At 36.2% G+C, this 12,193-nt stretch overlaps 1 protein-coding gene; it reads right to left on the bottom strand.

Moving 5' to 3' along the window:
- The window catches only part of Erich1 (glutamate-rich 1), a gene marked incomplete at its 5' end in the record, with an annotated part of 52,793,804 nt that overhangs the window by 27,374,517 nt on the left and 25,407,094 nt on the right, over positions 1–12,193 (bottom strand).

The following is a 12,193-nucleotide window of genomic DNA, read 5'->3' as shown; positions in this document are numbered from 1 at the left end:
CATGCATATATAAAATGAAATATGATTATCCTCATTCATACTTCCCACCTCCAATGATTCTCCCCTATTAAACCCCTTCCCGGCTTCAGTTGTTTTTTTTTTTTTTTTAACAACTCATTAGATTTAGTTACTGCTACCTATATACATTCGTGTGAGTGCATTCACCGGAGCAAGGGAAACTCAACAGAATATAGCCTCACTAAATCGTAATTCTCCTCTTACAGCAACTATCCACTGTGAATAGCTCCTCAGTGTTGGGTGGTGCCTTGAAACTCACTCCACTTTTCTTGAAATATGGACTGGCTTGTTCTTGTGTAGGTCATGTGTAATAGCCACAACTGCTGGAGTGTTCATGGTTGTTCTAGCCATTTAATGTCTTGCAGCTAGTATTTCAGACTAGTCCTCTGTATTCTTAAGCATTTTTACCCACCCTCTGGCTTTTGCTTTTTTTCTTCTCTTCTGTGAGCCTTTTAGTAGGTAGGTTAATATAGATATCTAATTTAGGGAATGAGCACTATACGAATTAGTTTATATTTTGTTGGAATTTACTACATTTCTCTAGTCTTTCTTTGAAGTTATATCCTAAACATCGTTTTAACTCACTTCATTTCAATTGTTCAAGTTCGATTTTGAATTCAGGTGCCTCTGTGAACACAGAGGACCTAAGAGGATCACATGTGTCTTTCTTAACTCTCTCCATCTTACCACGACTACACAAAGTCACTCAGTAGAAGATTCCTGCTTTGGCTAGACTTGTGGGTTAGCTGGCTAGCAGGTCTATCCTATCTATCTATCTGTCTACTTCTATCCCCCTATGCTGGAATCACAAGAAATATGACCTTGCTTGTCATTTATATTTAGGTGCTGGGTATTGGGAACTCAAGTTCTTATGCTTGCATCGAAAGCATTTCTACCCAATCCATGTTTCCTGAACTTGGAAGAGTTTCAACTTACCTTGCATTCTGTCAGAGGAACTTATTTCTCTATTTAATAGGTAATTATATATTAAAAGCCAATTACTAGTAAGGGTAACTTATTGGTAGATCTCGTCTAGCACACACAAATCCCTGGGTTCCATTTAGAGCATAATACCTGCTTTTAACAAGAGAAGTCAACAATCAGTCAAGTGTAAAAGTATCTTTTATTTGCTGGAAATAACTTTTATATCTTAGAGGTTTACTGCTAACCTAGGCTTAGTCCTGGAAGCTTCTAGCCTCCATACAACCTTACCTAGTCCTAGAATGTTTTTGGCCTCTGGGATTTCTTGCTGAATAAGATCACCATTTCTAGTTTTCTGAACTCTGACTGCTAAATCAATTGAGCTATTTTGGGTCAAACTCCTTTCCATGCTGACTAGTTTAATCTGGCTTCCCTTGGCTTCTTCTGATTGCTCTGCTTGGCCTCATAGTGACTTTGGCAATATGCTCTAATCTTCTGGTTCTTTCTCATTTTCTGGCTCGTCCTGTCTTCATCTCTATCTAACATGTTCCTTCTTTGCCTTTTGCTGTACAACTGTCATTTTAAAAGTACCCTTTCCTTTCTTTCTCCTCTCTCTCTCTCTCTCTCTCTCTCTCTCTCTACCACCCCTAACCCCACTGCTCTTTCTCAAGTCGCCTTTCTTTTCTCCCTGTTCTCCTGAGATTTGGGCATATTCAATTTTGTCACATCATTCTCTGAGTTACCACTTTGCCGCTTAATTAGACATCACTTTCAAAGAGAAGGTGTTTCTTTCTAAAAACTAATTTACCTTCACTGTTTGGGATTAAAGATGTATGCTAAGGCTGAGCCACACAACTAGAAACAGATTTTTCCAGTAAAGAACACTATCTCAGGGTTCACAGTGTGATCAAATATCCTGCAGCAGTCAGGTTGGCAATATAGCGATAAGTGATATACAGAATATGCAGTTTAATTACCACTTAGTTTGATATTTGTGATGGAGATATGTTTACTTTATAAACATTCTAGTAATTAGAACACCTTATATTACAATATTTCAAAAAATCTTTACTCTATAATCTTTACTCTATAATTTCCCATCATTCATGGTAATAAGATCCAGTAATTGGATTTCAAATGATTTAAATAATAATACTTAGAATTATTCTAATATCCTACGATTAATTTTCTTTCTGAGTCAGATTTGTTTGCAGTCTACTAGATGCACAGAACAGAGACTAAATGTTTCACTAATTGTCTTAGACCCTAATCTCACTGAGATGAAAACTATAGCTTCAGAAAGCCATCATATGATAGTTAACTTCATTACTCATTAATACGTCACTGATAATTCTGTTAACCATCCTTCCAATCAAAAATTAAAATCCAACACTTTAATGTAGTGAAGTACATTTTTTTGTTTTGCTTGTAAGGATTTGAGAAATTGAACTCTCTGTACACTTCTTAGAAGTGACCTTCCTCTTCATTCTAGTTTGAATCTCAACACATTTTTTTAAAAGAAGAAAGGCAACATTTTTAATGCACAGTTTATCCTTCATTAGAAAGCAGCTATTTCTTGGGGGTTATTGTTCATTTCTAACGGTGATGATTTTCCTTAGTCGAAATGTGCCTCTCCATATATACAGTAACTGTTGGTCGTTGATAATGATGACAATGTTAGTTCCTTGGTGTCGCCTGTCAGCTGTGCTTAATTTACAACAACCAGCCACATCAATACTGCAGGATCTTTATTCTGTGTTTTCTTTCATCCATTTTTAAAATATATCATTTTAGCTCAGTAACGCCAAGATTTGACTGCTCTAATAGCGAAAACAAGTGACCATTAGATTCTTCTCTGGTATGTGAGCTAAGATTTAATTTTAAATAATTTAATTTGTAACTATGTGTACATAAACCATAATTTATATACTAAATTCACAATATAATTTCTAATCACTAAAACAGTCTTGCTAGGATGGGAAAATGTAGTTAAGATGAAGAATTAAAGAAGCTGAGAGAAGGGAACAAAATCAAATTAAGAAATAGAACTCAAATTGCACACGTAAATTTTCTTTCTATTTATTTTGGAGGGGTGACTAATGTTAAAAGCAATGAGTTCGTCTTTGGGCAAGGTTTAACTGGAAAGTCACTGAAGCACACTCTCTTGCAAAGGAATAAAAGGAATTGTGACTTATGAATTAAACACAGACCTACCTCTTTGGTTACTAGCTTTCCCATGTAATAAGAAAAGTTGCATCATTCTACATTGCTAGATGTATCCCAGTGACTTAGTCAAGACAAAAAATGAGGTTAATGCAGTTAAAAAAAAGTAATGAACAAAGAGACTTATTCTAAACAGTAGCATGCCTTATTTTCTAGTCATGAAATAATCCTTTAAAATGTTGCATGTGAATTTGTTCATAGTATCATAATAAAGCTTCCTTTTTCCTAGAACTTAATAGATATGTTGAGTTCAATCTCTGTCAATGGAAAATAGGTACAATATTCTTTTATTGAAACACTAAGATTATTAACATACTTTGGATTGCTTTAGCTAAATCTCAGTGACTGTCACGAGCAAAATCACTGGCATCTGTATCATGTTTATTCATATATGTAAAGACGTGCCTTACTCCTTTGCTGCTACAGTAGTTCACATGCATCTTGTGGTGTGATATATATTATACCAATTCTCGGGTTTCCTGTTTGCTTAACTTGATTTCATGCAGCTATATTCTTTCAAATTTGAGTTGTTTTATTTCACTAGCCTTGTCTCAGCAGAGACTGGAAAATTCCTACAACCATGGTTAATCTATTACAATGGCTAAGCAAGAAAACACTCGTCTACACACAAAGAAACATAGGAAGAGAAATATTCACCAAGGGCAACCTGACTATGGCATAGGAGATTCTGCACGCACCTTTCAGACCGTGTACAGGCAGACACTTAGCAGCAGCATCTCCCATGACTAATTAAACCTTTCTCTTCAAGCAGTAACTAGAAGAGTAATGACCTCAACCAAAAAGCTTAATTGCTTCTCTGTCCCAGGAAAGGTCTGAGGCAGAAGCTTGGAGATAAGGAAATTCTGCTCCTGCTCTCATTCCTCATCAGCATGTTAAGTGATGCTTTTCTTGCTGTTGTTGTTCTGATTTCAAAGGTGAATGGTGGTGAAAAGGGTTAGAATGCTGTGGAGAGGAAGCCAGTCCGAAGCCAGGTGTTCTGCCCACGTAGGACAAACTTTCTCTATGTTTGCTTTCACCACTTTGATTGAATGGCCAGACATCAATCATGCATGCACTCAAATATAAATACACAAGCATATTCCAAAGTCAAATATAAAACGGATCTGGACCCATTCAGTGTCTCAAATTATCTGCTCCAGTTCTTCCATCCATTAGTGTGGGTAATAGAGAACTGACTGAAAAATGCCTTCTATTCAGGAATGATGAGTTAGGCATTCCATCCACAGAAGTGACTATCGCAGTTACTGAATGTGTTGAATGCCACCATAAATCCTGGCTGAATGTAGGTAGGAATAAATAGCAACTTTCTGAGGTTCCGAATGACTTGGGAAAGGAGAATGAAGTAGACCAATTATTCAAAATTGAAATCTTAAAGGAAGAAAAGACCCACTGGCTTGTATCGTTAAATAAGCAAAAGAATTTTCTAAACAACAGTAGTCAAGCCACCCAGTTTGGACTGGACTTCTAAATATTTATGAAACATTTTCTAGGAAAGCACAATATATAGCACACATAAAAATTAAAAGACAGATTCTGGTTGAGAAAACATTTATAGTATATCTCAGAAGGGCATCTTTTTAGTGAGAGCAATAAACTAAATTTAGAGATTCTGTGACCTAGGAGGCAAGGCAATTGAATATAGTCTGTGTGACCAAAACCTCCATTCTGGCCATGTACATACTGCAGTTCAATATTAATATTCTATAGAAGAAAAATAGAAGTAAAAGAAAAGGACAGACTAATTACAGTTTCAGTTCAGCTTGTCCTGTCTCCATCTTTCCTTTCCTCACATTCTGTGCTTCTCAAGTGAAAATAACACAGACTAAAGTATGGTATGGTGGGTGTTCAATTCTAACACAGGTGGTGGTGGTTAATCTATATCTTTAGACCGAGATATGAAAGTTAATAAAACTATGACATAAATAACAAACATATAAAGCTTCTAAAGGTGGTAGGCTAATGTCTGTGTCTGTGAGGCATGGGAAAGAGAAAAGCCAAGGCAAGTAAACAGTTTTTGTCTCAGAGTAAGAAATAGCATCAAAGCTTCAAAAATCCGCAAAAAGGTGAGAAGATCCAACATCATTCTATTAGGGAAGAATCTCTCCATGACATATTTTAGTCAAAATGTTAAAAGTATAAAACGAATGAAAAAATTAAAAAAAAAGGAAAGACATCAACTGATAAAAATATCAGAATGATGTCAGCAACCCTCAAAGCTAGCAAAGCACAGAACAAATGTCAAGCTCTGAAAGAAAGTAAGTGCCAATGAAGAGCACTATACCCACCAAAGCAGTCTTTGGGAAGTGTACACAAGCTCCCATCTGTAACTTAGAAGCCATCTCCAATTGACAACAGCTCACAGAAGAAAAGTAAGCATTCTCCAGCAACATCTCCTTGAGTATATACATCACATTTAGGGTAGGCCTTATGCCTAGAAAGAGATGACCATCACAAAACAAACTCAATGTTATTTTTATAAACACTTTGTCTTACATTGCTTGTTTTGGCACCTTTTTTACCTTAATAGTATTTTGCTTGTACTGATTGTTTCTGATTTGATATTTTATGGGTTTTGTGTTACATGTGTGAGTTTGTATGGCTGTACTTTTTAAAAAAGTTTGGGTTTTTTTGTTTATTTGTTTTCTCAAGAGAGAGAAAATACATGGAGTTGATTGAGTTGAGGATCTGGGAAGATCAAAGGAAACTAATGCCCCAACAAAAACAACAACAACAACAAAAAGTACATTCTCTGATGAATTCTACCAAAATCTGAAAACCTCAAACCAATACTCTTTAAATGATTTCACAGGTAGAAAGAAAAGGAATAATACAAACTCGTATTATGAAGATACTATTCATTTTATAACAAACTTGAATAAAACCAAAAAGAAAGAAAACTATAGATCAATTTCTCCAATGATCATTCATGTAAAACTCAATAAAATTCTTTTTTTATTGGATAGTTTATGTATTTAGTAGAATTCAACACACAACAAACAAATTGTGCATCATGACCAACTTAATTTCTTAATAGAGTTATAAGGTCAGTACAACAAAAACAAATAAGTAAATGTAATTTATCACATAACTAAACATTATGACAGAAGTCATACAAATATTTTAACAGATAAAAGAGAAAAAGATCTTCAAACGTCAATTTTCTTTAACAAATATGAAAAAAAGACAGGTATCCCCCAACAATAAAGACTATAAATGGAAATCCCATGGGGAGAGAGCTGGACTGTCAGAAGTGCAGACAATTCTAAGAGCTCAGGAGAGACCACCATACCTGCTCACATTCCTGGCCCAAGATTAACCCACCTCTGGAAACAGGAACCTAGGAGCGGTCAGGGAGAGGATCCTTCCTGTTTCTGCCTGTGCCCAGAGCTGAAAGTCAGTTGCCAGGAGCATTAACACACTTGAGATCAGAGGTAAGCCTACCACTTATGCTCTGAGGGACCTGCCTGGAGCCCTCAGGAGACACAAACACAGGAGCAGTCTGGGAAAGGACACTTCTGGTTGCTACCTGTACCCGGACCTGACCTGGTCCCATAGATCTCTGTACCCAGATTCTCCTGGGAGATCACCTATCTTCAGAAGTGCTGACACACAAGCTAACACACAACCCACTGTCAGAGACAGCAAGATCATCTAACACCAGAGACAACCAGATGGCAAGAGGCAAGCACAGGAACCTAAGCAACAGAAACCAAGACTACTTGGCATCATCAGAGCCCAGTTCTCCCACTAAAACAAATACTGGATATCCAAACACACCAGAAAAGCAAGATTCAGATTTAAAATCACATCTCATGGTGATGATAGAGGACTTTAAGAAGGATATAAATAACTCCCTTAAAGAAATACAGGACAACACAGGTAAACAAGTAGATACCCTTAAATAGAAAAGATAAAAGTACCTTAAAGGGGGGCTGGAGAGATGGCTCAGCGGTTAAGAGCACTGACTGCTCTTCCAGAGGTCCTGATTTCAATTCCCAGCAACCACAACCATCTGAAATGGGGTCCGATGCCCTCTCCCAGTGTGTGTGTGAAGACAGATACGGTGTACTCATACATAAGGGAATTAAAGAAAACCATCCAGGATTTAAAAATGAAAATAGAAACAATAAAGAAAGCACAAAGGGAGACAACCCTGGAGATAGAAAACCTAGGAAAGAGATAGGAGTCATAGACACAAGCCTCAACAACAGAATACAAGAGGTAGAAGAGAGAATCTCAGGGACAGAAGATACCATAGAAAACATTGACACAAACGTCAAAGAAAATGTAAAACACTAAAAGCTCCTAACCCAAAACATCCAGGAAATCCAGGACACAATGAGAAGATCAAACCTAAGGATAATATGTATAGAAGAGAGTGAAGACTCCCAGCTCAAAGAACCAGTAAATATCTTCAACAAAATCATAGAAGAAAACTTCCCTAACCTAAAGAAAGAGATACCCATAAACATATAAGAAGCATACAGAAGTCCAAATAGATTGGACCAGAAAAGAAATTCCTCCTGTCACATAAAAGTCAAAACACCAAATGCACAAAACAAAGAAAGAATATTAAAAGCAGCTAGGGAAAAATGTCAAGTAACGTATAAAGGCAGACCTATCAGAATTACACCAGACTTCTCACCAGAAACTATGAAAGTCAGAAGATTCTGGGCAAAAGTCATACAGACCCTAAAAGAACACAAATGCCAGCCCAGGCTACTATATCCAGAAAAGCTCTTAATTAACATAGATGGAGAAACCGAGATATTCCATAACAAAACCAAATTTACACAATATCTTTCCACAAATCCAGCCCTCACACAAGCATTTACACACTTGTACACACACATGCAATGCAGTGGTGAAACCCATTACTTTCTTGGTTCAAAATATTTAAAATTAAAATGAATAAAATCCCCAGAAGTAGATCTTGTCTTCTAGAATCTAGTAGAAACAAAGATACTTTTAGGTCATAGAAACTCACAGGTCTTACGGAACAATCTATTTCAGTTTATATTTATATTAGAAGATCCATGCTAGAATGCCAGTCTAAGCTCTGCTAATATAAAAATTTATAGGAGAATATAAATATCTGAGCATAAATCATTTAATTAAGCCCTACTACATTTCACACTATTGATGGATATATTTGTAAGTGATGCCATTTTGGAGAGCTTGCATGTATCATGGATTATATATTCACATGTTTGCTCTATCTGACTTGACTTTACATTGTCTTGCTTGTTTGTTGAGATTGCTTTTGATAAAGAAGAGCACATGTTCCATTTTCAATAATCCTCTAAATGTCCAGTATAAAATGTCATTGCTATGAATCATAGAATGTGACATTCCAAAGGTCAGAACTGAATTTTGTTCATGTATGACACTACGCAAAGGCAACTATATAAAAATGCGTTCAACTAAAATGCAATGACCAAATTATATTTCAAGAGCTCAGGAACTCTTGTTTGGTTACTGGTTACTGTAAGTGATAACAGACAGGAAGCATCAACAGCATCATGTGACATCTGTGAGACAGCTGGTACTATATGTGAATGACAAGAATGTGAATGGTGTATTAGAAAGATGTTAGGGAGAAGGAGGGATGGGAAGAAAAATAAAAGATAAATGACAAAATAGTAGAGATAGAAGAAAGGAAGGAAGGGGAGGTAAAGTGAGAGGAAGGAAGGGAGGAAGGAAGGAAGGAAGGAAGGAAGGGAGGAAGGAAGGAAGTGCAGATAACTGTCTGGTAATCTATTTCACATTTATTGTTCTGCTAGACTATTCTGTAAGGACCTGACTGAGCAATGCTTTTCTAAGTCCTTTGAAACATGAATCTAATCAAAGAGTAGATTAATACTTTACAGGACCTGAAGCTTATTACAGGTAGTTCCTTACCTCAATTCATGTAGCGTACCCTGTAACATACCATGTACCATACCATGTAACAATGCTTTTCCCAGTTAAGCATGCTGAATATCTAATCTCTCAAGCCAAAAAGAGGTAGAAACAAGAATGATGATAATTTAGTATTTGTAGCCGCTGACACTCATAATGATAGAAAATGAATACTAAAAAATGAAATTAAAAGTCTGTACAACTGTTTTAAATATGTTCAAACCTATAGTAAAACCATTCACTAAAGATTGAACATTGCGTTCTCATTACTTTTCTTGTCTGCCAACTCATGTTTTAAAAGAAATCATATTATCCCGCAGTGTTAATTTTAGTGTCTTCTCAACCATTTTCCAGAACTTGTTATTAAGTATTATTAAGCATCTAATATTAGCAAAAATAAGGATTATTTATCCTGTCTATTGGTTATGTGCAGGGCCTTTTCTTTCCTATGTATACATGAAATTAAAACTTGAGAAATAAATTTGTTTGGTTATATAATAGTTTCTCTAAGATAACTACTTTCCCTAAGCATTCTCCCACTGATTCCACCAGCCCCAACTGGAAATTGCCCTGTTGTGCTGCTGTAGCCTGCTACTGAGGATCTGTATTTCCTGGAGTCTGAACTGGGAATTGAAGCTAGGACTCCTGTAGTAGCTGACTGGGTGTTCTCCAGCATACAATAAAATACATTAGCTACCTTGAAGCCATAACACATAAAGAAGCTTTCATTAAATAGTCTACTAAATCTATATTGGCTTTTTGCTCTGATCTTATAAATTTTTATTGTTAGATAGAGAATAAATCATCGGAATGGGAAGACATCTTATCTTTTCTTCAGGAATATTGGTGCTCACAAGGAAATATAGCCAATTTCTGAAAGAAAATTTCCATTTATGTATGTCAGAGGATTGAAATATTTTTAAAAGTTTATGCTATGATTTACAAGGCAAATTATAACTATATTTACTGACTACCAACAAAACTCAAGATCCATTTACTTCAAAGTTAAGTATGCTATCAGTCCAAAGGAAACTTCCAATGAATTGTTCTGTACACAAAACAAATTTATTTCAGGTCTATCATATATGCCCCCTTTTGGCAAATTATGTATTAGAATTTGTATGCAGTCTTCAATTAACATAAACTAATTATGCAAATATGGCAGTGTGTAAGAAATTCTTCCTGCAGGGCAATGCCTATAATCTCAGACTCAAAAATCTGAAGCAGGGAGATCATGAGATTTGAAGCTTTATGCAGACCTAGGCAATATACTGAGACCCTGCCTCAAAAAATATTGTTGTTTCTGATTCTTATGGAGCTTGGGATTTTAGAGTAGGCATAAGGATTGAACCGATGTATGAAAATATATAACTTAAAGACAGGTACTCTCTGGGAAACTATAGAGGTGGAAGGATAAGTGACTACCTCCTGAGTAAGCAGTATTTAGGTTTGGAGGATATCCCAATGCTGCAGTAGTAGCATCTAAGAAATTGGAGGAAATGAACTATTGTCTAATTGGATTTAAGATTCACTCAATAGGGAATAATTCATGCCTGATACTTTAAACCTAGGTAACTACTTATGACGAGTGATATTATGGACCCTAGAAGAGAATCTACTACTGTTAAATTCCTAAACTAGTGGAATTTCAACATGCATTATAAATAACCACTTTTCTCATCCCTCATCAAAGAAGCTTCTTATGAAACAATCAGAGACTATTGCAGAAGTCTACAACTGGTCAAAATACAGACAACAACAGAGTATAAGGTGATCAACTACAAATAACACATCTACGACACTACCCCAATAACTAAGGCTTAGAGAACATTGCAGATGAAGTGGCACAGAGACTTTAAGATTCAGAAGAGCAGACAATCTGATGTGAGACAATGTCCTGTATACATGACAGAGAAGCTGCACCCAGGAAGTCTCAACAATGTGGTTCCCCAAACAAGACCTCCATAATACTAACTGACATGCCAATGTAGAAGGGGAAAGTCTCATAAGTCTTAAATAATGTGATAAAGTCCACTAATAGTCCTGAGACAAGAAGAATCAGTCTTTTCCTGAACAGCATACTTTTGATATGTTAGCTGATCCCAAGCGATAAATCTAAACACACATACCCAAGCAAATGTGTGACTGTAAATTTTATTCAAAAGATGTTACTTGTCATCTCTGAGGGTTACTAATGAAAGAGGGTTACTCTCTCTTTCTAGCTCTTTCTGAATTCTGACTGGCTACTTCAACTCAGCTGTTTTGGCTAAAATTCCTTTCCAAACTGACTGATTCAAACTGGTTTCTCTCAGCTTCTGACTAAATTGTTCTGCTTGGCCTAAAACTAATTCTGGCAATCTATTTTAATCTTCTGGCTCTTTCTCATTCTCTGGCTTGTTCTGTCTTTACCTGGAATCTGTATCTGTAAAACAGTAAAACTGCCTCCCTTCTATCACTCTGTATTACTCTCTTAAGTCACCTCTTTCTTATCTGTTCTCATGAGAACTGGACATGTTCTATCTCTGACTCATTCTGCCAAATATTTATTTGATTTGTAACTTTGTCTGCCCCTCAATTAGATGTTCAAACATGGCTGCTTCCTTCAACAAACCAACTTTACAAGTATTGTTTGAGATTAAAGGTATATTCCATCAGAAGGATTTAAGTGGTGACATTCTAGCCTGACCACACAGACATAGAAGTTCTTTGGATATGATCCCTTGCCAGAGCAACTATGTTGCTGGATTAATATTTTTCTACAGTGTGTGTGTGTGTGTGTGTGTGTGTGTGTGTGTGTGTGTGTGTTAAAACAGCAGTTAAAGAGGACAGTATTCTAGAAAAGCAACAGCAAGTAGAAAAGAGATTATAGCTTGATGTAAGCATGAGAATGCCCAGTTTCTGGAAGGAAATGTGAAACTGGGGAAGGACATGGAGGCTGGGAGAATAGCTAGTAGACATAAGCTACACATAGAAATTGTCCTGTGGTGGATACATGATCAGATAGGTAAGAATTCTTATATCTAGGAAAGACAGCAACCAATAATCAAGGTGTTACAGAAGAAGGAAGTGAAATCATAATGACAATTGTTTAGAGGGAATGGAAAGTAGA

Source organism: Rattus norvegicus, chromosome 16, assembly GCF_021556685.1.
Source record: "Rattus norvegicus strain SHRSP/BbbUtx chromosome 16, alternate assembly SHRSP_T2T, whole genome shotgun sequence".
Taxonomy (NCBI): Eukaryota; Metazoa; Chordata; class Mammalia; order Rodentia; family Muridae; genus Rattus; species Rattus norvegicus.
This window is presented reverse-complemented; position numbering and strand designations above follow the sequence as displayed.